Raw genomic sequence first — 27,829 nt, 5'->3', positions numbered from 1 at the left:
GTCGAAGAATAGGGGATAGGTGTTTGGAAGATTGTGTCGAGTTGATAGGTGGAGAAATTGAGTTTTTGAGGCATAGAAGGACACAAGGTTCCTTCTGCCCCAATCGGAAATGATAGCAAGGTCTGAGGTTAAGCGTTCTGCAGCCTCCAGTCTGGAGTCGTGTACTTCCTGTTGTGATGGTCTTCTGTTGAAAGAAGTTGAATAATGCAGAGTGGAGTCGTCGGCGTATGAGTGGACAGGACAGTTTGTTATGGAAAGAAAATCATTGATGAATAACAGGAAGAGAGTGGGTGATAGGACAGAGCCCTGTGGAACGCCACTGTTGATAGGTTTAGGGGAAGAGCAGTGACCGTCTACCACCGCAGAGATAGAACGCCGGAAAGAAAAGTGGAGGTAAAGGAACAGAGAGAGGGACAGAATCCGAAAGAGGGCAGTTTAGAAAGCAAAGACTGGTAAGGCATACTACTGAGATGTCATATCAAAGAGAATATCATAAATTAAACTCTCTGAATTTACCCAGTGACCCCCAACGACTTCTGACACTGGCTATATATATGTATGTCACTGACTTTTTTTTTTACGTCGCGGCCTATTGCCCCGGTAGGCTTGTTCCCGGTGGGGCGGGGGCCTGATGGTCGGCCCTGGTGAAGGCGAGTGTTTATAGAGGCGCCATCTTGTTTTAGCTCATGCTGTCCCCCGGAACTCATCTTTGGGCCTCTCGTTGGAGAGGTAATCTATAGTCCGGATTGATGGGTGGTCTTCAGGGCAGCATGTGGGTAGTCTTAGGCCACTCGGCGGCGACTGAAAAATCTCAGCTGTGCGGTGGCCCGGATTTGAGCCCCTGTCCCTCCTGGAGCCCCTGAACGCGGCGCCGGCACGCTAATCACTCAGCCACCACCTCCCCATATGCTATGGTACCAACACCATAAATTCAATTCACTGCTTATCCTGCCATGGCAATGTCAGAGGGGTAGTTAAGAATGTTGATCACATTCTCGTAAGTAGACTGATCCTCCAAACTGCGGTGTTTTATAATTATGGAGTACTGCTTTTTTTCTGCTGGCCATAAACTTATTGCTACACACAAACAACACAAGTTAAGAAGACTCTCAAGGTGAACCATTCTGTGTTTCAACTTGAGAAACTGAAAGCTATGGCGTATGCTCACAGTTGATTTTGTCGTGTGTAACGGCTCTACTTCCTTTCCCTCGCACACCTGCGTCTTGACACGAAAAACTTGATTAAAATATTGTCGGAAGAAAAGCAACTCCAGAATAATGAATAAATTTGAGGAAGTCGAGGCAATACAATTACTAATGACGAAGTCGGTAATGAGCGACGATTATGAAACTTATACAAAAGATCGAGCAAAAACACGAGGAAAAAGAAAGGGAGGCAGTTGAGGAAGAGAACGAAAGGAAGAAAAATAAAGACACCAATATTTAAAAAAAGAGGTAATAAAAACGCTGAAGGGGTGCCCAAAAATGCTTCGTACGGAAATTAAAGTAAAATATAATGAACATCAAAGAAAGAAAAGTATTCTTACGGAACAATCATGTCTAACGCGCCACACAAAGCGAAGGAGGAAAAGCGATAAGTAGAACCTGACGCCAAAGTATAGAAATAAAAAAATATTATAAAGACATTCAAAAACACCCACAGCTGGTACGGGAGAAAATATGAATACCGAGCATAAAGACCGGAATTGGAATACTAATCCGTGTGTGTGTGTGTGTGTGTGTGTGTGTGTGTGTGTGTGTGTGTGTGTGTGTGTGTGTGTGTGTGTGTGTGTGTGTGAGAGAGAGAGAGGAGAAAATACATGTACTACACAACTCAGTGACAGATATAAGTGGACGCAATGTTCCCCTGACACATCGGCTATCCTCCCTTCCCCTGCCTTTACTTTCATTTTCTCCAGTAACCGTCCCTTGCCTACCTTTTTTTTTTCTCCATCCCTCCAGTCCCCTACTCTAAGTTCATATATCTTCCTTTTTTCCTTCATAAGTCCTCTCCTATAGTTTGTCAGAAAAGCATCACGTGCAAGGATATTTGAATATTCTCTCTCTCTCTCTCTCTCTCTCTCTCTCTCTCAATAACTGACAATAATAATGATCACATGGTACCCCAGAGACTTCTAGCACCTTGCCAAAATTATTTTAACAATTTTACTTTTTCATATTTGCCACTTCTCTTTAATTCTGATGGTTTAACACCTGTCACACCTGTCTCTAAAGCTGAACTCTTCGCTCAAACTTTCTAAAAATTCCAATCTGGACAATTTAGTGGATATTCCTCCGACTGATCCCCCACTTCTGACTCTCATATGCCTGTTATTGAAATTCCTTTAAGAGTGATGTTTTCAGTGCCCTTTCTGTCCTCAATCCTCATAAGGCTTATGGATCCGATGGGATGTCGCCTATTGTTTTTTTTTTCTTCAAATATGTGCTTCCGTGCTGACACCTTGCCTGGTCAAACTTTTTTCGTCCCTGCCTTTCAACACCTGCCTACCCGTTGAAAGTATGACTTCATACAACGTGTGCCTAAAAAGGGTGATCGCTCTTTTCCGTCAAATTACAATCCTATCCCTTTACTTTCTTGGCTTTCTAAAGCATATGAAACAATCCTTGACAACGCAACGACATCACTTGTCTCGTGCATATATATATATATATATATATATATATATATATATATATATATATATATATATATATATATATATATATATATATATATATATATATATATATATATATATATATATATATATATATATATATATATATATATTTGTGTGTTACGCATGCACGTGTAGGTAGGGAACAAAGCTTTCAATAAGGAGTCAAAAAATAAGTGTGTTTCCTTGTTTGCCTGAGTGGTAATGACACGTTACTTTCCTGGAAGATCTGATACCACCTGAGGCACGCAATCTCTCGTGAAGCCAGGAGGAGGAGGAGGAGGAGGAGGAGAAAATAGTGGGGGAGGCGAATGAGAAGTGGGAGAGAGAGAGAGAGAAAGTGGGAAGGAGGAGGAGGAGGAGAAAAGATGAAGGCACAAGGAGAGGAGTTAATGAATATTTATGAAGTTATTATTGTTATTTACTTGAGATATCTCGAGCCTCGCGTCGGAGAGATTATTCTGTTTGTTCCTTGTGTTGATCCCTGACCTTGAGATGAACGGACTCTTAATGAAAGGCAAACACACACACACACACATACACACACACGCACGTAACCACGCACACGCTAGCAGATACAGGCACACGTACACATTGGCATACACTGGGTCACGCTCACAAGTACACAAGCACGCACACATACACATCCTGGAGGCGCTCAGTGCAAGCATCTGACGCCTGTGTTTTCCCTCCCCTACTGAGCCTCTACTTCACCCCTTTTCTTTCGCCTGTTTCTACCCGTCTCCAACCTCTCCTCTGCCCTTTTCCTCACCCTGTCCCGCTACCGTCACCACATGACTCTACACTGCCGGAACTTATCGTCGCTCGGCAATTAGCAGGACCTCCGCGGCGCACGCACAGCTAATGATGATAACATGAACACCGGAAAAGGTATTTTAGCCGCCACGCAACCTATTTCACGACCTGTAAATAATTGGAGACGACTTGTGATTGTCGCCGAGGCCCCTGAATCATGAGGGAGGGATTGAGCGGAGGAGGAGGAGGAGAAGGAACATTAACTTCACGCCTGCCTCAAGCCAGTATATTTATCGATCGAGGAATGCTAAGACTCGGATTATTTCTTCGGCAGCCCCAACACTTGCGCCGCCCAGCTGCTGGACGCGGGGCAGGCTTGTGGCCGGCCGTGACGTCGCGGCTGAGGGCGGATCGAGGCCAGGGTAAGTTTTCAGAAAATTCAATCACACAAGTTTGCCCGAGGCGCCGGAATATTAGATGAGGCCAATCGGGCTTTCCCGAGATACATTTCTGCAAACTGCTCAAACGTGACGATTTCCATCATTCTGTTGCGACGTTTTCAACTTTTCTTTTCCTTCATTTCTAAGCTTTCAAAACTTTCGTTTATCGAATCATTTATAAAGAATAATGATGTGAGGAACAAAAAACATTAGTGTCTATTTTCGAAACAACTGAATATTGGGCATCTGCGTACACCATTTGTAATGTATTTCTCAATAAATCCATACTGATACTCGGAGTGTGTTTGTATTGGGGAATTTATTCCGATATGAATGAAATATGTTTTATTCAGCAAAACCATAAAACAAACAAAACAAACTCAATATAAATGAATACGGAAGAGAACTTGCAGAATACGAAGGAGCGCTGTGTGCCGTGCTCCAAGTCTTCTCTACGTAGGACATAGTTATAAGATACTATATAATTATCACTATGCCGATGAGTAATGCTGACGGGACGCTTCTTTTCTTCTTGCCAAGAAATCCATAAAAAATCTTTTTTATTAAATTCTATGAACTAAAAAGGAAAGCAATAATGAAAAAAAGTTAATGGTCTGGTGTGAGACCTTCGTTATTCGATCGCCATTTGTAAAAAAATAAAACTTCAAACAGGAAGTATGTCTCTTCGTCACTTGGCCGCAGAGTGAAGAGCAGGGAGCAAGTCAGTGAAATAGAATATATAAAACCAAATTACACTCAGCAACTCTACCCGGCCAGCTGGCAATCACGCCAAATTGAGGTTCACGATGCGCGGCAGCAAAACCAACAAGACCATCACTCTGTGTGTGTGTGTGTGTGTGTGTGTGTGTGTGTGTGTGTGTAACAAACCGACAGACAAAGACAAACAAACTGAAGTTGCCAGACTTTTACGTACATGGAGGCAGAAGATTCTCACGCTATGCAGTTTGAGAGCCGGACAGACGATGAGGCGATAACTTAAATTGGCAAATTTGTGAGATTAAATTGAATCACTTTGATTGGAGGAGCGGTAGGGGAGCAGCACCAGGGTTATCCCGTCACTCTTTCCTCTCTCTTGGCCTACTTTGGTCTACTAAACTCCTATTTCAAAACTATTTTTATATTGTTTGAGGGAGTTCATGAGGGTATATATATATATATATATATATATATATATATATATATATATATATATATATATATATATATATATATATATATATATATATATATATATATATATATATATATATATATATATATATTCATGAAAACTTTTACTCATCCCTGCAAATACAAATTCTATCCAAATTCCTCATGCAAGAGTCAACCAGCATCTTCATTCTTTTATCCCTTACGTTGGTAAACAATGGAGCAAGCTTCCCTCGTCTTTATTTCCTCTTGCCTACCACTTGAACTTTTTCAAGAGAAGAGTACCGTTCCTGAGCTGCCCCCTCTGTAGTTAAAAAATAAAATAATCGCAACATGCTGCCCCTAAAGGTAATAGAAATGAGAAGGCAACCACACAGGATAGTGTGTCAACAGATGCGTATAAGCATAGACGTGAGGAACGGAACATTTGGATCTTTGAAGTTCCTCATTTCAATGTTACGCGTCTTCATTTTTCCAACGTGTCACCACACACAGTTTTTTTCAACTCTCGGATGGTCAAAGGGGAAAGGATAGAACAAAAAAACTTCGAATTTTTTCCTCTTTTTCTGCCGTCTATGGGACCGTCATTAGCCTTCCATTCAGCGGCGGCTCCGAAAGGTCTAAATATGACGTCCTTCAGTACGCGGCCATCACGCCTGGGAAGTTTATTTCTATGCACAATCTACGTAGATTTATGTAATACTATTTTACTATTGTCAAGGGAATCATAACTTTTCTCCTAAGTAGACTTGAATAAATATATACAGTGAAAATTATATAAATATACTTTTCTTATAAACTTTGATAAACATTTGCCTCAACCTCAGGCCTCTCCAGCACTTGGATTCTTGGCACATATTCCACGACATGCCATTGCTTTGTCTTATTGTATCAATCCTCATTATAAATTAATCAGCAATTCTAGCTACTTAAGAATTTTAATGCTCTGAATACTTATATTCCTAGTACTATATATTAATTGCAAAATATATTGAGACTGAATAATACTCCTTTTCTCTTTCATAAATACACGAATGTTCACGTTTTTTCCATTGCTAAACATGAATATTCCGATTGAATGTGTCAAAAGCAACTGTGATTGCAACATATGGATGAAAAGTCTCATTAATACTTACATTGCATGTTAAACAAAATTATTTTTCATATCAATAGTGTGTGTGTGTGTGTGTGTGTGTGTGTGTGTGTGTGGGTGTGCGTGTGCGTGTGACCAATAACTTGTCCGCTTTCATTCGACGTATTGAAAGCTTTCGATATGTCTAGCGCAACTGAGCAAGTTTCACTGCAACAGCTAAGAGAGGATGACCAAGAGTCAGTTAAGAGAGCAAAAAGATCGCCAGTAGAACGCCCCTTGCGGAACCCATACTGGCGATCAGATAGAAGATCAGAAGTGGAAAGGTGCTTTGGATTCTTCCGGTTAAGGATTGATTCAAAAGCTTTAGATAGACAGGAAAGTAAAGCTATAGGACGGTAGTTTGAGGGATTGGAACGGTCACCCTTCTTGGGCACAGGCTGTATGTAGGTGTACTTCCAGCAGGAAGGAAAGGTAGATGATGACAGGCAGAGGCGAAAGAGTTTGACCAGGCAGGGTGTCAGCACGGAAGCACAGTTTTTTAGGACAATAGGAGGCACTCCATCAGGCCCATAAGCCTTTTGAGGGTTGAGGCCAGAGAGGGCATAGAAAACATCATTCTTGAAAAGCTGTGGTGGTAGTGGTGTACAGACGGCAATACCGACTCTAATAATAACTCTGCTGGTATTGGCGATGGGGGTGGGGTGGGTGGGAGGGATGATGGTGGTGTCAAGTTGGTAATAGAAACTTGCATAGCTTGACAGTGGTAGTGGTGTTTGTGGTGATGGTGGGTGGGGGTAATGATGATGATGGTGGTGGTGGTGGTACGAGTAACGGTCGTGTCAATGGGGATGATGGTGAGGATGGAGGGGATGTCAAGTCGTCAATACCAACTCTAATCATTGTGGTGGTGGTGGTGGTGGTGGTGATAACGGCGGCGGCAGTGGGGGCGGGTTTGTCCATACCTTCGGTAACGGTGTAGGTGGAATCGAAGGCGTTCATGGTGATGAGTGTCTCGCGATGAGCCACTTGATGACACCATTTATATGATGATTCGCCAATAAAAATGGTAATGGAGTCAAGGCGGCTGAGACGGCGGCGGCGGGAGAACGAACAGTTTTTGGCCCGCCAGGAAGGGGCAGCGGCAGCCGGGCGGGCGAGAAGGCGCGGCCGAGCAGCGTATAGCGACGGAGCGAGATTACTGTTCTCCACTTACTACAAGACTTAGTAAGCCCGAGTGTCATTTCGTTCTACACGTAAATCATCTTTTACACTGTATACGGGGTCATTATACAACATGAATTTAAATATTATTGCGGTGTTTCTTGATTTTATATAAAACGACTGTTGCGGTCCTTCTACTTATAAAAAAAAAACAATGTCTACGCACTAGAATAATTTTTTACAAGTTACAGGAAGTTACGCCTTCAACCTTGTTTACGGAGCCTATGCTATAGTATGTTACAGAGCTGTACAAGGGGATGTACACCTGCACATACCCGACATTCTATATCCTGGACTGCCAGACACACAATTGGCCTCTCTTCGCTTTATTACTAAACACGCTAAGACTTTCTTGTAGAGCAAATTTCTACATGTTGATGCTTACACACACACACACACACACACACACACACACACACACACACACACACACACACACACACACACACACGGACACACACTTCTACACGGTCCTCAATGGGCGCACCTAACGTCACCATTGCCGATCCAGGATTCAGTACGTTTCCCAACTTTAGGCGGTAATGTTATAATTGTATTTCGTAAAGAATCCTTATAACCAAAAAATAACTAAAATTATGAGTATTCTTTTTCTTGAACAAAACATTGAGTAAACAGCAGAACTATAATATGAAAATACGTTCATATTTTATACGACGACTGTGGCCGAGGCAACAGCGCACGCCATTTTGCGGGTGTCAGATTCCTTAAATAAGCATATTTTTTCTGCGCAAATCAGGTGATGTCACTTATTGGGACTTCGTGAGCTTTCATATTTATCTATTTGTGTATATTTCATGGAGGCATAACTTACATTACTATTTCAATTTTATTAGTGACACGAATTTGTGGCTGATTATCACAATAGCATTTCACTCAATTAATTAAGTGAATCAAACACCACAGAAATATTACCAGCGTGTGTATGAATGAATACAAAGATAAGCACATACTTGGATTTAACTCGAAGCACAAAAACAGTCCCTCCGCCAAGTTTGTACCCCACATTTGGTGATGTTAGGTGCGCCTATTACTTAGGTACTTGCTCATGTTGTGTAACTTTCCCTACACAATTAAGAGTTTAACCTGACGCTGAATGACCTTCCCCCAAGTTGCCTACATGGCTGGCTGTATATCCTATCCTATCCTATCCTATCCTATCCTATCCTATCATATCATATCCTATCATATATCCTATCATATCCTATCATATCATATATCATATCATATATCATATATCATATCATATATCATATCATATCATATATCATATCACATATCATATATCATATCACATATCACATATCATATATCATATCATATCATATCATATATCATATATCATATCATATATCATATCATATATCATATCATATATCATATATCATATATCATATATCATATATGATATATCATATATCATATATCATATCATATATGATATATCATATATCATATCATATATCATATCATATATCATATATCATATATCATATATCATATATCATATCATATATCATATATCATATATCATATATCATATCATATATCATATCATATATCATATATCATATATCATATCATATATCATATCATATATCATATCATATATCATATCATATATCATATCATATATCATATATCATATATCATATATCATATATCATATATCATATATGATATATCATATATCATATATCATATCATATATCATATATCATATATCATATATCATATATCATATATCATATATCATATCATATCATATATCATATCATATCATATCATATATCATATATCATATATCATATCATATATCATCTCTCTCTCTCGCTGACACAAGTCTGGGGTTCCTCCCCTCTCAGCTGTATCCACTCCCCGGTCTGTCGCGTAATCATCCTGGCCGGCTGAGTGGGTGGAGCGACTTTATCTTCCTCCTATTAAAGATACATGGCTGCTGGAGACGAGTCAGGGCGGTGGCAGCAGGGACTGGCATCCGGCACGCCGCTGTCGATCCGGGCCCTTCTCTCTCCTGTATAAATTTCTAACTCGCGTAGAGGAAGAGAATTATGTTTTATGTACACGATTCAGATGTGTTTTGAAAGTCGTAGTCGTGGTCTTCTTAGTATGTTCTCAATCGACTCAAGAATTGATAATGATAAGATATTGACTGGATACTTGTCAGCAAGCTTTGACCTTCACATTTTTTTTGGGGGGGAAGGGCAATACCATAAAAGTTACAGCATAGTATTCATATGGAACATTTAAAGATCTAGTTACTTTTTTTGTGTGCAAGTGTGTGCGCGCGCGAGTGAGCAAGGGATGGCGACCACTGTGTTTGTGAACCATAGTGATGTTGAACTTTGTGAAATGTTACACACACACACACACACACACACACACACACACACACACACACACACACACACACCAATGGCTATACACACTGAATCGCGCCCGGCTATTCCTCTTCGAGATAAACCTTCAGGGCGAGGAGCCGCGAGCACTGAACGAGACGATCAATCACCCTCCCGCTGACCCCCTCACGCGCCCAGACACTTGACCCGCGTTGCCAAAAGATCTTGCCGCGAACCATTTTTAACCAAGTCGTGAAGTGTGTGTCCCACGGGAGATATGAAGAGCAGTCACAGAGGCAGACCTCATTACAAACTGAGTAACCGCCCTGGACCATTCAAATTCGCATTTCTATGTCAATTAAGTCAATTGTTAAGTTAGAAAATCGTAAGCTCCAAAATTCTTCTAATAATGATCATACAGCGTCAACCAACGTCAATAATTGTCGTCCAGTGTTCAGTGTCAGCCAACATACATAATTTATGAACTTGTTTGCAAATCAGGATACAGTGAATACATATTAGCGTTAGATTCGTAAATGTAATGCAGTTAGTCTTGCTTATAGATTCAGAGGCAAACTTGGGAAATGAACGAAAAACTACAGAGACTCTGAAGTAGGTCTGAAGATGGATATGCAGAAAAATTCGAGTATATCCATAAAGCAGGTGGCCAGCAAATCATGATTGGAAAAAAGGAGAAACAATGAGTGCAGAACCCAAACAAAGTAACATGAACACCAACCTTTACAAAAACAGCTGGAAGTATCAAAGAGGGATTCACAAATTAACGTTGGGTATAACATATAGAAAGCAAGTACAATTATTTAAGGAAGAGACAATGGATGAAGCTACCGTAGCGACATTTAATTTTCTGTAATGAGCCTGCGCATCATATCATGAGAATAAACAGTATCAGAATGGCAGCTAAGAAGCGTACGAGAAGTCAGGACTGACATAAAACGAGGTGTACATGCTAAATCAGAATCTTTGCCAGGTAAGATTGAGTAAAATTGAATTGACAAAGAAATGAAAGATGTTGCAAAATGTGTTTCTCACGCAGCGGACTAAAATGACTGAGACGATGATGATCACTGTGGGTAATGTTAGTTATACGGACTTTAGTTTATTCAGTGTTTGTCTACCCCATTATTACAAGTGTCGACAAGTGCCTGATCAACAATCACCATAGAGGAAATAAACAAAAATGTACTGGCCGGTGCTTGACGAAAAAAATGTGTAAAGAAAAATATGCCACGGTTGACATATCCCTGCCTCCAAGGGGAATGTTGCAGAGAAACACGACCAAGAGTGCAGGGAAGGTTGATGCTACTAACTTTTATATTGAATTAAACTTTCTTAAAATCATTATTATTCTTAATGAGACGGGACAAAGAAGTGCGCCATGTCAATAATGTTTTCTTTTTTCTACTCTCTCTCTCTCTCTCTCTCTCTCTCTCTCTCTCTCTCTCAGCACTACAATTTTGTGACTAAAAAAAATATGAATAATTGGTCTTACACAAACGTTTCTCTTATCAGGTAAATGTAAGGTAAGTGGGGAGCTTACAGGCTGCTAATTTCGTTGTCGCTTGAGCCAGAGGGGAGTAAAAATCCATTACCGGAGGACCCGAGGAGGCTGTGACATCAGGCTTGCTTAATATTGCTTCAACTTAGGTTTTCCGAGAACCCATTTATCGACCAGACTAAGGGGGATCATGAACACCTGGGAACACCTGGCCGGGCTGTGCAATGACTGTCTTGGCCGGGGTCGAAAATGGGCCTGCAAATTCCTCGCTAACCACTACACCACGGAGGCCAAAACACCTTATAACCGAGGTCTGACGAAAAATAATTATAAAGTTCGTTTCTTCTTTTCTCTCCTTTTGGCTCTTCCTCCACCTAAAGGCATCCACCACCACCATACCTCCAGAGAAGTTCATGCTGATGACCTTTCTCCTCCCGACGATCCACTTAAGTATTCAGAAGTATTGAGCTTCCCGCCCCGCCCCGTGATGCCGCTATTGCAGCTTCCCTCCTTTGCTCTTGCTATCTCTCCCTCACTTTTTCCGTCCCTTCGCCCTTCCTTCGTCCCAGAATGTTCTCCGGGCGTGGCACACCCGTTCCTTCCGCTCTCTCTCTAACGCAATGCTCCTTTACCATACTGAAATTCTTTTATTGTGCCTCGCTTCTGTTTTTTATCTGCATGATCCGATTTAATTATTCGTAAAATTACTTGCCTAACCTTTTTCCCGCCAATATTTATTTTTCCTTTACTGAACACCGAGTTTCTTTTCATGTGCTTTTTAATAAAACACACACACACACACACACACACACACACACACACACACACACACACACACACACACACACACACACACACACACACACACACACGCGCGCATACGCACACGCACACGCACACACCGCTCCGGTGGTTAAAGCTCTGTGTTGCCAGGCTACGGTCTGGCAGGTGAAGGTTCCAGCCCCGGTCATGCCTGGATTTTTCAGCTGACAAGGAGTGGTTACTGTCCTCCCTTGAGCAAGAGGGATGGAGTGTGTGGTGTGTGAAGGTCCCAGCTGTACCCCAAACATCGACTATAATGAGCTTGCTCCAATCGGGAGGGTCCTTGATGGCGATGTTGGGTCCAACTCGTGACCAGGCCGTGGTGGTGAATTACACACGCACGTTCACACCCACTCACCCCCCCCCCCCAAACCCACACAAACGAAGGCACATGTATAATCTACTTGTAACACACTTTACGCATGAGTAAGTGAAGAAAATTCACTAATCCTACATATTTACTTTTCACCACTTTCTACATCCTCCTTTCTTCCTTAAGCCGCTTGTTTTTCGCTATCATCCCGCTGCTTGCCTTTCTCTCTCAAGCATCTTATCGCCCTGGGTTCATGGACTTCAGCAAATAGGCGGAGAGTGCGAGCATCGGAGGAGGAAGAGGCCGGAAGAGTACACAGCACAGCGACGTGTCAATGGGCAGCGACTCGCCGCGAGGGGGAGCAGACAGACAGGCTTGGCCACGCGTCAACAACAAACCAAACACTAAGCAAATATTCAGCACGGCAAAGGGTGATCCACGGTGATTGCATGAGAACAAATTAGAATGGATCCGTAAAACTCTTAAGAATATAAAGTCATTGACATATAGGAAGTAATACACACGAGAAATAAGCTGAAACCCGAATGGGAAAGTAAAGGGTAAAGTTTGGAGCATACGCTGTTGCTGCGCGTGGCGGCGGTGCCCACCTCCGTACCGTTGGCCCTTTGAGCCTGTGGCGCTAGAGACTACTGCCTGTCACAGGACCGGTGTAACATCCGGGTTACCACAGTTTACCTTTCCCAGGTTTCCCCAGGTACCCATTTATCCACCTACCCGAAAGGAAGAATGTACAGCTAGGTGGGTTGCACGCCGACTGCCCAGAACCAGATTCGAACCCAGGCTCGCAGATTCGATGTTAGGGAAGCTAATCACTGCACCCCGGAGGCATAATAATAATAATAATAATAATAATAATAATAATAATAATAATAATAATAATAATAATAATAATAATAATAATGAAAACTATTTAAGCACAAAGAGAGAGGAATTACACCATTGAAAGTGAGCTTTCCTTCATGCCGAGATCCAGGTTTACGACTGTTGCAAAAATGAAGGACCAATTCATGCCATGGTACAACATGTGAATACTAGTATGAATACGTCATATATAACATGATTAAAAACAAACATATTTACGAAGCATTATCGCCGTTGGGTATTTTAAAAGTGAAGCTGTACAGATAAGTACTCGTCTTAAAAAGAGGATAATACATAAAGCTGGACGTCCTCAAACAGACATTACTTAGACACGAGAGTCTGGGAAAAAGAATAAACGAAACGGGACGGCATGAAAAACAAAACAAAAATTATATTACAGAATTGTCAAGTTCAGATAGCTACACCACACTTACAATCTTCTCAAGTACTTAACTTCCTGCATGAAGATTAAGAGTAATTAGTAACTTAACATGCTATTCATTTCCACATAATATCCACCCTGCAAAACCTACTGGCAAAATGTATCGCTGCCCTACACATTTCCTTTCCCAGAATTATCTTGAGCTCTCACCCTTAAGAGTGTTGCATATCATGTTACACAGAAAGGTCAGTTTCCACGTCATAACATTTGCAAGTATTTAGGCGACCTTCAGCCACCTCCACGTCCCCAGAGGTAAGGACTAGAATGCCGAGTAACAGGAGAGAGAGGCACAAAGGACTACTTTTGTCACAAGTGTCCAGAAATACACAAACATTAAACGTACGAGGAAGCCACCATCGCCACAAGTGCCAGACGAGGCGTGTACAAGGGAGCTACTATCACTACCAGTACTCGAAAGGCGTATACAAGGGAGTCACTATCACTACTAGTATCCGGAAAGCGTATACAAGAGTCATTATCACTACAAGTACCCGGTAAAGCGTGTACTACAAGGGGCCACCATCACCACTAGTACAAGGCAGCCACTGTTACCGCACGTACCCCTGAAGACAGATGCAATTGAAGGTTAAGAGAGCCACTACAAGAGCGCCACACGACAGGTACAGGCCGAGGTAGCGCAGGTGTAATGCATTCCCGAATCGCTTCATGCTTTCTTGAAAGTTTTGTCTGCGGGTTATTTCAAGTTTATCCGGAACGGCATTTAGCTTATTTACCTCGGAAGGGAAGGATTCGTTTTTCATCAGTCTTTTTCCTCTTCAGCTAGTTTTCTCCGCTCTCTCTCTCTCTCTCTCTCTCTCTCTCTCTCTCTCTCTCTCTCTCTCTCTCTCTCTCTCTCTCTCTCTCTCTCTCTCTCTCTCTCTCTCTCTCTCTCTCTCTCTCTCTCTCTCTCTCTCTCTCTCTCTCTCTCTCTCTCTTTTGCCTCCAACTCCTCCTCCACACTCTCCTTCACCCTTTAATCCCACCTTCTTAGCCCTTCCTCGAGACGGTCTTTAGGGATACTGAAGCATTTTCTGGGGTTTCTTGCGCGCCTCGAGTTGGATTACTTCGCCGGTGACGGATGCGCCGAGGTGAGGCATAGCGAGAGTGTGCCGCGGCCCGCCAAGGTCTGTTAGGCCGTAAGTAATTGCTTGTATATTCAATGTCTCGAATAGCCATCACTACATTAGCAACACCAATGATAAGTATACATACGAAAATAAAACACTAACTACAACAATAAGAAAATAATCGGTGGCTCGTTTATGGATCTGACTTACGCACAATAATAAGCTATACGCCATTATTATCCTGTACATCCTGAACATTTTTGTTGTAACGTAGTCACTTCTGTAAAATTGAATAACAAAAATAAAACTAATATGTTGATTAATCATCACATATACTCTTCACTACAGTTCTTGCTATCAAGAACAAGCTGAACATCATCTCATTAGTAGGCCGCTTGTTGGAATCCCGGCAAAGCCTTGTGACCCAGGGTTAATGCGAAAAGGGTGGCTTACCAGCACAAAACAAAGACTGTTACTGAAAGGGCAGCCTTCTGAATGGCTTCCAGTCACTAGTGGAGTGCCGCAATTTTCTTAATTCTATATATCAACGACTTTGGAATATGACTATCCTCCCTATCAAAGTTTTCAGATGACACTATAATGGGTGTTATTGGCAGCAGATGCTCCAAAACGACAAAGATCCACAACTCTGCCTAGAGCCCAGTCAATGCAAGTATTGCAAAGTGATGGGCCAAGGACACAACCCTTCCTTACTCCCTTGTTCATGGTTCATGCTTCGTGTGGAGCCTTTCCACATCATATAAGTGCTACTGGGTGTAATTCATTAAATTAGGAGCATAAGCTATGGCTGCGCGCGAAGGCAGTGCTCATCTCCATCCCGTTGGCCGTTCGAGCTAGCCTTGTGGTGGGTGAGAACCAGTCTGACATTCGGGTTACCACAGTTTACCATCCCCAGGCTTCCCCAGGTACTCATTTATCGATCATCCCGTAAAGAAGGATGAACAGCTGAGTGGACTGCACGCCGACTTGCCAGCCAAGGACGCTAACCACTGCATCTCGTAGGTAGTTAGTGGTGCCACGGAATTGCTGATACGCGCGACAGAGTGGCACCACGGAATCACACCAGTCTCCAGGCGTCCTAATTATCATTCAATCCTGTCAGATTATTGGAGAGAGAGAGAGAGAGAGAGAGAGAGAGAGAGAGAGAGAGAGAGAGAGAGAGAGAGAGAGAGAGAGAGAGAGAGAGAGAGAGAGAGAGAGAGAGAGAAATTCTTCTCTGAATATAACAATGATAGTAGCCATGATAAAAGCAATAATGGTAATGATATCAATAATAATAATAATAATGATAATGATAATGATAATGATAATGATAATGATAATGATAATGATAATAATAATAATAATAATAATAATAATAATAATAATAATAATAATAATAATAATAATAATAATAATAATAATAATAATAATAATAACAACAACTAACAAACCTTCATGGGCATGGTTAGCATTTGTAGTTATGTACCATATAATTAATTTAGAGAAACATAGCTTAATTCACGACTCGCAGCATGGGTTCACAAAAGGTAGGTCATGCCTCACCAATCTCTTGTCCTTCTACAATAAAGTATTTGAGGCGGTTGACAGAGATGAAAATTATGATGTAATCTATCTTGATTTTAGTAAAGCGTTTGACAAAGTTCCTCACCAACGACTGTTGCTTAAATTACAGGCTCACGGAGTAGAGGGTAAAGTTTTGAACTGGGTCAAGGCGTGGCTTAGCAATAGGAAGCAAAGAGTGCAAATCAATGGTAAAAGATCTGACTGGGGATGTGTTACGAGTGGGGTCCCACAAGGTTCGGTATTAGGTCCACTTTTGTTTATTATATATATCAATGACTTAGACACAGGAATTAGTAGTGATGTTAGTAAATTTGCAGATGATACCAAGATCGGTAGAGTAATTGAGTCGGATCAGGACGCTAGTATTCTCCAAGGTGAACTCAACAGATTATATGACTGGGCGGATAAATGGCAGATGGAGTTCAATGTAGGGAAGTGCAGTATTCTGAGTGTAGGTAGGAACAACCCCTCACATAACTATTGCTTAAATGACACTCTCATAAGTAGGTCTGGGTGCGAGAGGGATTTAGGGGTCTTAGTGAGCTCTGATCTCCGTCCAAGGGCACAATGCATTCAAGCTAGAAATCGAGCAAATAGGGTACTGGATTTATTTCAAGGAGCGTAAGCAACAGAAGCCCCGAAGTCTTCCTCAAACTATATTTAGCATTAGTTAGACCTCATCTTGACTATGCGGTTCAGTTCTGGTCACCCTACTATAGAATGGATATCAAAATGTTAGAATCGGTGCAGAGGAGGATGACTAAGATGATTCAGGGGTTGAGAAACTTGCCATACGAGGAAAGACTCAAACAGTTAAACTTGCATTCTCTAGAAAGGCGAAGGGTGCGTGGAGACATGATCGAGGTTTATAAATGGATGAAGGGCTTTAATAAGGGAGACATTCATAAGGTTTTGTTGGTAAGAGAACCGGGTAGGACACGAAGTAACGGGTTTAAACTGGATAAATTCAGATTCAACAGGGACATAGGCAAAAATTGGTTTACCAATAGGGTGGTGGATGAGTGGAATAGGCTTAGCAGTCATGTGGTGAGTGCCAATACAATTGTCACATTCAAAAATAGACTAGATAAATTCATGGACAGCGATATTAGGTGGGGTTAGATACACGGGAGCTTAGGGTCAAAGGAGCTGCCTCGTACAGGCCTACCGGCCTCTTGCAGACTCCTGCGTTCTTATGTTCTTAATTATATTTTCCTCTTTTGGAGGGTTATGGTTTTCGACATTTCAGAATCAAATCACATTAGTGAAGAAATACGACGAGCAAGTTTTACGCTCATGTAGCCCCGCCTTTCCTCCTCCACAGTCCCCTCCTCCTTAATCTCCTCCTCCTCCTCCTCCTCCCCCATCTGGATATAAATACAGGAAAAGTCGCCTCCTGCCTCTCTTCTTCCTCCCTCGTTCATTGATTTTCGGCTCTCCGCATCATCTTCTCCATCGCCTTCTCCACTTCTATCGTATGAAGGAAAATTTATGACCGAAACAACCGCACAGAGATAAGCCTAAAGCCCACCCTTCAAGGCAACGATATGTGTGTATGTGTGTGTGTGTGTGTGTGTGTGTGTGTGTGTGTGTGTGTGCTGAAGGCTACCAGCAGTGATCTATTTTTAATGGTAGTGCCCACCTTACTGCCGCCAAACATTGTGGTGTGCTAAAAAGTTATAGTCGAATTATAGGCTTTTTCATGCATATAACCTTTGAGCCCTAATTTGTATAACTGAAAAAGTCTCACTACATCTCCTTGCACATAATAGCACGTAATTACGTTGTTGTGTACTTATCTCGTACAACGACCCGATTCACCGTATACATTACCAGCGATCCTAAGTAAATTAATTGTGAATATTTGTTTCAAATTGAGTTTTTTACCACATGATACTTATATGTAGGTTTTAAGAATGCGTGGGAATTAATCTCATTAGATGTTGCACAGGGCAAGCTGCTCGAAGCAACTCAGTGGCTTAAGATAAAGATCTTTCTGACATTTTGCCCAAGGAGAAAGATTGAGTTTTTTTTTGTGTGTGTGTGTGGGCGTGAGAGCGTCAGCATGTTTGCGAGCTAATAATCGAATATCCCTGCTTCATAAGACCATCAATGGTTGCAGGTTCCGATATAAATTGTATAAGCTCAGGTTCAGAAATAAATGAATAGATGAACTGTAAAAATAAAGCAAAAAAGAGGAGGCGGTGGCCGAGTGGTCAGCGAGCGGGCGTGGTGAGCCTGAGGACCTAGCGTGGACTAGGTTCGAGTCCCACCAAAACACGCTGATTTTTAAGTCAACGCCGAGTGGCGAAAGATTACCCGCATGCTGTCCGGATCTTCAGTCGACCTAACTTCAGTGACTTGGGTCGATAAGAGCACCAGGAGGGCTGCATTGGTCAAGCAAGTCATAGCCACGGCAGCCACTATGAATAAAATTAGCCTGCTCCACTAAGTGGATGGGGCCGTCCAAGGGCCCCTCAAGAAAGTCTAGTGGCGTTACAGGCAGCAATTATGAAAAAAAAAGATGATGCTACTTTAATCGACCGTCTTATTTGGATGTCTGCTATATGCAAGAATAAAGAGGGAAGATGGCAAATAACTGATTACAAGGAGTTATGGTGTGTTTCGCGACTGTTCTGTTTTAGTTTCATCGTGCCCTGTGCCCCTAACACATTACGCTGAACTTCTATCATAAAAGAACGACTTGCAGAATTGTAATTATTTTGTTCATAAAAAATCAGTTTCAGGAAGGGTGTGTATTTTTGCCGAAACACACTGAACCGCACAGTTCAGGCGCCGTGATAATAATCTTTCACAGTTCACCATCCTCGCACGAATTGCAGTTCAATCTACAGTCATGACTCTCCAAGTTCTTAAGGTTCTTGGACTTTTTCCCTTTTATTAATGTTCCGTGTTTAGTGAAAGCTTCATGAAAACTTTGTCAAGTATCAATATCTAGCAACAAAGAGTCCATTTGCCCACCTCAGCATTGTGAACCCGAGGTCTGCGGTACGTACAAGCCCCTTGTCGCTGTGACATATTTACGATTTTCAGTTTTCAGTGCCGCTGCGGCACGGCGTCCTCGTGTGGCTGAGACAAGTGTGTGAGTTCAAGGCCGACACACGAGGCTTATATACACGGCTGCGGAAGGTGCAAATGTCAAGCCACGCGTTTACACAGTGCTGGTATGTTGCCCTATATATGTTTACGAAGGAATTTTGGTTAGTGAATTAAAAGTGTTTATGCTTCGTGTAAATCAAGTTAGTATATGGAAATGGGAGAATGGGTGTAAAGCAGAAAAAATGCAACAAAGTAAGGAACTGTCGCCAATTGAAACGTGATATATCTGTAAAGTGACGAGATTGGCCAATTAGAACCGAATCCGTAAAGGTGTTCCCAATTAACTTTTCCTCATCTGACGAGAACTTCACCAAGCAGAGGTGGCAACAAAGAGGAGAAACAAAAACTTTTATATTAATGTACACTCCTCACAGACCCCCAGACAGCCCACCCAGCCTTCTCCCGCCTTTTTTTTGTTTGTTTTTTTGTTTTTACGTCTTGGCCTATTGCGCCGGTAGGCTTCTTCCCGGTGGATCCTGATGGTCGGTCCAAGGCTTCTTCCCGGTGGGTCCTGATGGTCGGCCCAGCCCGTTCTGGCGCAGGCGAGTGTTTATAGTGGCGCCATCTTGCATTAGCTCATGCTGCCCTCACGGAGCTCATCTTTAATCCTAGATTCTAGAGTCCGGGTTGATAAGTGGTCTTCTGGACAGAATGTGAGTAGTTTTAAGCCACTCGGCGGCGGCTGAAAAATCCCAGCTTGGTGGCACCGGTCGGGGATCCTGAACGCGGGGCCGTCTTGCTATCCGTTCAGCCACCGCCTACTCGCACTTTAATTTCAACTCGCGGAAAGAGGATACCAGTAAAAGGGGAAAGAGGGAAATCGGATTGGGAGTTCTCCGAAGCTTTTAAAAACACAATTCGTCTTATGAAAGGGCAGCAGGCGAAGGGACAGAGCAGCCGTGTACCCAGGAAGGACTGACTAATAAATAAACTTCTTTCCGAGGGTGTGAGGCAGAACATCACCAACGGCATTCCAATAGAAGGAAACGGAGAGAGAGAGAGAGAAGAGAGAGAGAGAGAGAGAGAGAGAGAGAGAGAGAGAGAGAGAGAGAGAGAGAGAGAGAGAGAGAGAGAGAGAGAGAGAGAGAGAGAGAGAGAGAGAGAGAGAGAGAGAGAGAGAGAGAGAGAGAGAGAGAGAGAGAGAGAGAGAGAGAGAGAGAGAGAGAGAGAGAGGAGAGAGAGAGAGAGAGAGAGAGAGAGAGAGAGAGAGAGAGAGAGAGAGAGAGAGAGAGAGAGAGAGAGAGAGAGAGAGAGAGAGAGAGAGAGAGAGAGAGAGAGAGAGAGAGAGAGAGAGAGAGAGAGAGAGAGAGAGAGAGAGAGAGAGAGAGAGAGAGAGAGAGAGAGAGAGAGACTGAACTACTTAATGTAAAATTGGTCAACATGTAAACAAAAACGATTTATGGACGATCTCACTTCGTAGAGGATCTAGTTATTTCAGACTCTCGACCAAGGCTTCACGCACTTGATTAATACCGGTCCTCAGAAAAAAAATATCAATAAAAATAATATTAGACATTCGTACTGACGTTATTCATGTAATTATTTCCAATAGTGAAGTATAATCTAAATTAGACTATTCCATGATAGTTCCTTAAATAGTAAATAGACGTTGGATCATTATAATTCGTTTAAAATTGTGACAAGAAATTTTCATTTTCGGAAACTGAAAATCATAAATGTGTGTACTACTTGGAAAGCGTAGGTTGCTCGGTAGCTGAATACAACGCTATGGGATAACCAGAAGAGATCAAAATGATTTATACACGTTAAAAAAAATCATTCGGTCCGTCAAAAATGGAATTCAAGAAAATGAAAATGGTAGTGAATGGGTACACTGAACCAGGCAGTAATGAGTGTATCCGCAGTTAAATGATCTCAGATGGAAATAACAGAATAATTAGCAAATTTAAATGACCAAAGTGACCTCTTGCAACTCAGCTCATACACCCTCACCCCAAAATGCACTGCCTTCCATTGCTCCGTTCATTTGCAACTGGTTGACTGCTCACCGTTCTGTTATAGCCTGGTTCGCCTTGCCATCCTGCTTCCACCACGCTTGCCTCCCCAAATATATGGATATATGCAGATAGATATTCAGATAGATACATATAGATTATAATACCACACCTCTCTCTCTCTCTCTCATTATTCAAGAGAGAGAGAGAGAGAGAGAGAGAGAGAGAGAGAGAAGGTAAGGATGCCAGCTAATGACTATCTCACACACAGATCAAAGGCAACAGACGCGCCTCCTCAACTAACCTCATCACTCCCGCTGCTCCTGAAGCTCAATCGACAACTGCCTCCGGTAAGACTCTCGACGAAGGGTATTGACGAGGTGAAGAGAACCGGCCTGGAAATCAAGGGAAGAAATGGAAATGTGTTGCAGGATCAAGGGGAAAGGAGAGATACACACGAGGAAGGTGAATAAAAATACGTTATGAAGTACCTTGGTCTGATTTCATAGTTAGGTTACTCATTGGTGCACTACAACATGTCTTAACCAATAGACTCACGTTAGGAATTATGCACCTCAAGACTGGTCGCTACAGAACGTTTAACCTCTGACCTTCCCAGGAAAGAGACGGATGGGTGAAGTGGGTATACTTGGATATGAAGAAAGCATTCGATAAGGTCCCACATAAGAGGTTGTCATGAATTTTTAAAAACATGGAAGGGGCGAAGGGTCTCTATTGAAATTCATAGAAAATTCTTACAAGGAAAACAAATAAGAACATTGATAAAGGACGAGCAGTCTGAAGGGGGAAAGCCACAACAGGAGTCCCACTAGAGTCAGTGTTGGCATCAATAATGTTTTTGATTTCCATGTATAATATGATTGATGGACTAAGCGGCCGTGTCAGCCTATTTTCAGAAGACAAAGTTGATGAGGAGTGTGAAAGAACGAAGAGATTGTGGCAGGGGACATAAGGTGTATAAATGTAGATAAACGTGGGAAGTGTAATTTAATTCTAAGAGATGTCACGTGTTGGAAATGGTAAAGAGTAAATACAGGCTCACAGGAAACTAACGACAAACAAGGAGTGGGAGCAAAAAGAATTGGTGAAGAAAGACACTTAGAAGTGGTGGTATAAAACACTGATACCGAAAAGATTATAGTCATTGCATTTTCGGGATCATATATACAAAATGCTAACAAATGAGGGTTGTATTATATTACATGGCCGACGGCATGATGGTAAAAATAATGGTGATAACATTAAAACTGGAATATGCAGTGACTCTCTGGGACCCTCGCAAAAAGGACATAAGAAAACGTGAAAGAATATAGAGTTCCAAAGTTGTAGGGTATATGGTTCCAAGTTTGGTGGGCTTACAGTACGAAGAAAGCGTACAAGAAAAATACATAACAACGTAAGAGGAAGGGAAGAAGAGACCTGATAAGGCTATATAAGGTGGTAAATAATAAGGAAGAGGTAGGTTGACAGAAGAGACCTGATTATGTCCAGAAAGAGGGCTACAAAACTTACGAAACAAACAGGGGAAGACTACAAATAGAGGTAATGTTTAAGACATGCAACTTTTCTCACAGAAGCAGAGACACTTTGAACTGATGAAAAAAAAAGCAATTGCAGTGAAGTATTCAGATGTAGATATGGAAATGAATATACTACAACTAAACGCACGCACACCACCCTCACACACACACACACGCACGCACACACCAGTAGTCCAAAATACAACACTAAGGTTCGCAGCGGGTAAAGACCACCCATACACACCCAATTCCAAATCCCTCCATGAACTGGCTGACCTAAAGAACATAACATAAGAACATAAGAACGCAGGAGTCTGCAAGAGGCCGGTAGGCCTGTACGAGGCAGCTCCTTTGACCCTAAGCTCCCGTGTATCTAACCCCACCTAATATCGCTGTCCATGAATTTATCTAGTCTATTTTTGAATGTGACAATTGTATTGGCACTCACCACATGACTGCTAAGCCTATTCCACTCATCCACCACCCTATTAGTAAACCAATTTTTGCCTATGTCCCTGTTGAATCTGAATTTATCCAGTTTAAACCCGTTACTTCGTGTCCTACCCGGTTCTCTTACCAACAAAACCTTATGAATGTCTCCCTTATTAAAGCCCTTCATCCATTTATAAACCTCGATCATGTCTCCACGCACCCTTCGCCTTTCTAGAGAATGCAAGTTTAACTGTTTGAGTCTTTCCTCGTATGGCAAGTTTCTCAACCCCTGAATCATCTTAGTCATCCTCCTCTGCACCGATTCTAACATTTTGATATCCATTCTATAGTAGGGTGACCAGAACTGAACCGCATAGTCAAGATGAGGTCTAACTAATGCTAAATATAGTTTGAGGAAGACTTGGGGCTTCTGTTGCTTACGCTCCTTGAAATAAATCCCAGTACCCTATTAGCTCGATTTCTAGCTTGAATGCATTGTGCCCTTGGACGGAGATCAGAGCTCACTAAGACCCCTAAATCTCTTTCGCACCCAGACCTACTTATGAGAGTGTCATTTAAGCAATAGTTATGTGAGGGGTTGTTCCTACCTACACTCAGAATACTGCACTTCCCTACATTGAACTCCATCTGCCATTTATCCGCCCAGTCATATAATCTGTTGAGTTCACCTTGGAGAATACTAGCGTCCTGATCCGACTCAATTACTCTACCGATCTTGGTATCATCTGCAAATTTACTAACATCACTACTAATTCCTGTGTCTAAGTCATTGATATAAATAATAAACAAAAGTGGACCTAATACCGAACCTTGTGGGACCCCACTCGTAACACATCCCCAGTCAGATCTTTTACCATTGATTTGCACTCTTTGCTTCCTATTGCTAAGCCACGCCTTGACCCAGTTCAAAACTTTACCCTCTACTCCGTGAGCCTGTAATTTAAGCAGCAGTCGTTGGTGAGGAACTTTGTCAAACGCTTTACTAAAATCAAGATAGATTACATCATAATTTTCATCTCTGTCAACCGCCTCAAATACTTTATTGTAGAAGGACAAGAGATTGGTGAGGCATGACCTACCTTTTGTGAACCCATGCTGCGAGTCGTGAATTAAGCTATGTTTCTCTAAATGCTCCCGAATGTTCCTGGCTATTATGGACTCCAGCATCTATCCTATAACCGATGTTAAGCTAATTGGGCGATAGTTTGAAGCAACTGACCTGTCCCCCTTTTTAAAAATCGGCGTCACATTAGCTACTTTCCATAGGCTCGGCACATAGCCAGTATTTACCGACATCTTAAAGATGTCGGTTAGTGGGTCACTGATTATATCACCTAGCTCCTTTAATACCCTCGGAAATATCCCGTCAGGACCTGGCGACTTGTTCTTCTTAAGCTTATCTATCTCATCCTGAACTACTTGCCTGGTAATGATTATATCCTCAATTTATCGCCATCCCGCCCTCGTACACCTGAACTCTTTCCGGTATAGTCGTTCGATCCTCCTGTGTGAATACTGAAAGGAAGTAGTCGTTCAACAATGTGCTCATATTTTCGTAATTTTCTACTAGCTCCCCTGTGTTTGATTTCAGCGGTCCAATTTTCTCCCGTGTTTTTGTTCTATACATCTGAAAGAAGCCCTTAGGATTACTTTTCGCCTCATTTGCTACTTTGATCTCATAGTTCTTTTTTGCTATCCTGGTGTTTTTCTTAACTAATCTAGATAGTTCGACGTACCGGCCCCTGAGATGTGTTTCCCCATTCTTTATTTTCTGATAAATTCCCTTCTTTAACCCAATCTCGTGTTTTAGTCCACGAGTCATCCACTTAGGATCATTGTTTTCTTTTCTAAGTGTTCGCTGTGGTATATGCTGTTCTTGCCCCTCTACTATTACTCTAACTAAATTATTGTAAGACATTTCTACCTGGTTCTCCTGGCTCTCCAATCCGCAGTTCTGGCCCTCATGAATCCCTAAATTATCCCAGTTTACCCCTTCAAGATATCTTCGAAGCCCCTCGTAGTTTGCTCTTCTAAAATCTGGCACTAACACTGGGTTTGGATCACGGGTTACCGCCCAGTCTAACCTAAAACGAACCGTTCTGTGATCACTATTTCCTAACTCTCCGCCCACCTCCAACTCAACTCTCCGCCCACACGCTGCTGACGAGGCCGCCAACATACCCACAGACATCAACTACGCCTAAGATGAGCAATTTACATATCAATTAAGCGACTAAGAAAGGCACTAAAAATCACTTCTGGTAAAAGAATAAAATATGCATACCGAGACAAATGAGAACCTTTCACCCTTGTTGAGATGCTTTGAACGTTGTCGACAGTAATATCTTGTAAAGGGGAGAGTAAACAGACAAAATGACTGAAGAGGATTTTAGTGCGAAAAGAGGAAAAGAAAAAGAGTCGGTTCTTGTTCCTAAAAGCACTACTGCAACATTTACACCCTAGAAAAATGTATCGATACAGAAAACTGCGTAACACTGAAGCCTCCGTAAACACTCGAAGCTTTCACACCTTGCGCTGAAAAATATTTTAAGTACAAGGATTTTCTTTGGCTGAATCAACATAAACCAGACAGAAACTTCCCGCTACGACTATTCAGGTATTCTGCGAAGTATTGGGAGTGCAGATGGCGGCGGTGGCAGCGGTGGTGATAGTGGTGGTGGTGGTGATAGTGGTGGCAGTAACGGTAATGGTCGTACTAGTGGTGGTGGTAATGGTGGTACTATGGATGACGGTGGTGGTGGTGGTGGTGACGGTAATGGTCGTACAAGTGATGGTGGTGGTGGTGGCGGTGGTGGTGGCGGTGGAGGATGATGTTGTGTTAGCGAGAATGAGGACAAAATTGATATATACTGTTGCATCCTGACACAATACACTCGGACGTTTGACGAAGTAATATGAAACATCTGCAGTGCCCCCCTCCCCCTCCCATTGAATTTTCCTCCCTCATCAAATAGTCTCCGATACCCTCCATTCACTTAGAAACACCTGCAGCCATGATTCATGAATGAGAACTCTAACTAAAAAGAAAAAGAATGTGACGAGGAAGAAGAGGATGACGAAGACGAGGATAAGGACGAGGACGAGGACGAGGGGGGCATGAAAGCTTTGAAACAGGACCAAGTAATGAGATAATAGGAAAGGCAGAATGAGAACTGTTGAGAAAGAGATGACAGGAAAGAAGAAATTAGAAGAAGGAGGAAGAGGACAAGTATTAGGGTAAATAAAACATGAGGATAATGACGAGACATGGAGTAGGACGGAGAAAGAGTAATGGTGAGGGTGGGAGTAGAAGGGAGACAGGCAAGGGGAGCATCAGGGAAGGCGAGGAAGTTGACAGTGGTTATTAGCTGACTCAGTTTATCAAAGCAGGGCCAAATTAATCTCGTTAGCTCTCTGTCTCTGCTCTGCGGCTCCGTAATGAATACTTCGTGTGTTTGTGTGTGTGTGTGTGTGTGTGTGTGTGTGTGTGTAATTCACCATGGCCTAATCACGAGCTGGATTCCTCATCGCCAACTAGTACCCTACCGATTACAGCAAGGCTCATTTAAGTCGATCTCTGGGCACTGCTGGGTTCCACACACCCCACCCCCCTTGCTCAAGGAGGGACATTAATCACTCCTTGTCAGCGGAAAAATCCTGGCTTAAACGGGACTCGAACCTCCGCCTGCCAAGTCGCGGAGCCTGGCAGCGCAGAGCTTTGCCATTGAGCTACCGGAGCGGTGTGTGTGTTTGTGTGTGTGTGTGTGTGTGTGTGTGTGTGTGTGTGTGTGTGTGTGTGTGTGTGTGTGTGTGTGTGTGTGTCACTTATGTGCACGGCCATACACCCAAAACTGTTTTTTGAAATACTGATTTATCCACAAGTTGCTGTGACCAAGATGTACCTGTAAGAACGCCTACCTGGCACATATGGTGACGCTCCTGATCGTCTATGTAATACACTTTGCGAGTCTTTCATTTAACAATTCCATGCAATGCATTAATACAGTACATTCATACATTTCTATAACACATTCATACAATACATTCCTGCGTAGCATTCACACCTCAAACGCATGTGCATAATAACTTGAGTTCGTTTCCCACAGCATAATTCTGAAGTAATATTTTACGAAAAATATATTTTGCTCTGTTCGCCACTTTACATTTTTATTTTTATTTTTTTCATTTTGCTGACTAGGTAATTAAGTTTGCCGTTTCCACTCGCCACTGGCAACTTTTCAGAGTAGCGCGTCCCTCCTACAAGCAGGTGGTGTTCGAGTACGTGGCAAAAGAACAGTGACTTTAAACCCTTTCCAACATTCACCTAAAATCAATTTTCCTCACTTCAAGATCTATAGACGTGACAAGCTTTCATGTGTGTCCCTTCAACTTACGT

The 27,829-nt window shown here is 42.3% G+C and overlaps 1 long non-coding RNA gene across 1 annotated transcript in view; it reads right to left on the bottom strand.

Annotated features, from left to right (window-relative positions):
• The window catches only part of LOC126980684 (uncharacterized), a 52,842-nt gene that overhangs the window by 13,210 nt on the left and 11,803 nt on the right, over window positions 1–27,829 (bottom strand). Inside the window, exon 2 of the long non-coding RNA XR_007733463.1 lies at window positions 21,744–21,834. This is a non-coding gene — a long non-coding RNA (uncharacterized LOC126980684). The remainder of the gene's footprint in view (window positions 1–21,743; window positions 21,835–27,829) is intronic.

The sequence above is a fragment of the Eriocheir sinensis genome, chromosome 45 (genome assembly GCF_024679095.1).
Source record: "Eriocheir sinensis breed Jianghai 21 chromosome 45, ASM2467909v1, whole genome shotgun sequence".
In the NCBI taxonomy this organism is placed as follows: domain Eukaryota; kingdom Metazoa; phylum Arthropoda; class Malacostraca; order Decapoda; family Varunidae; genus Eriocheir; species Eriocheir sinensis.
The sequence above is the reverse complement of the archived record's forward strand: the minus strand, read 5'-3'. Positions and strand labels throughout refer to the sequence as shown.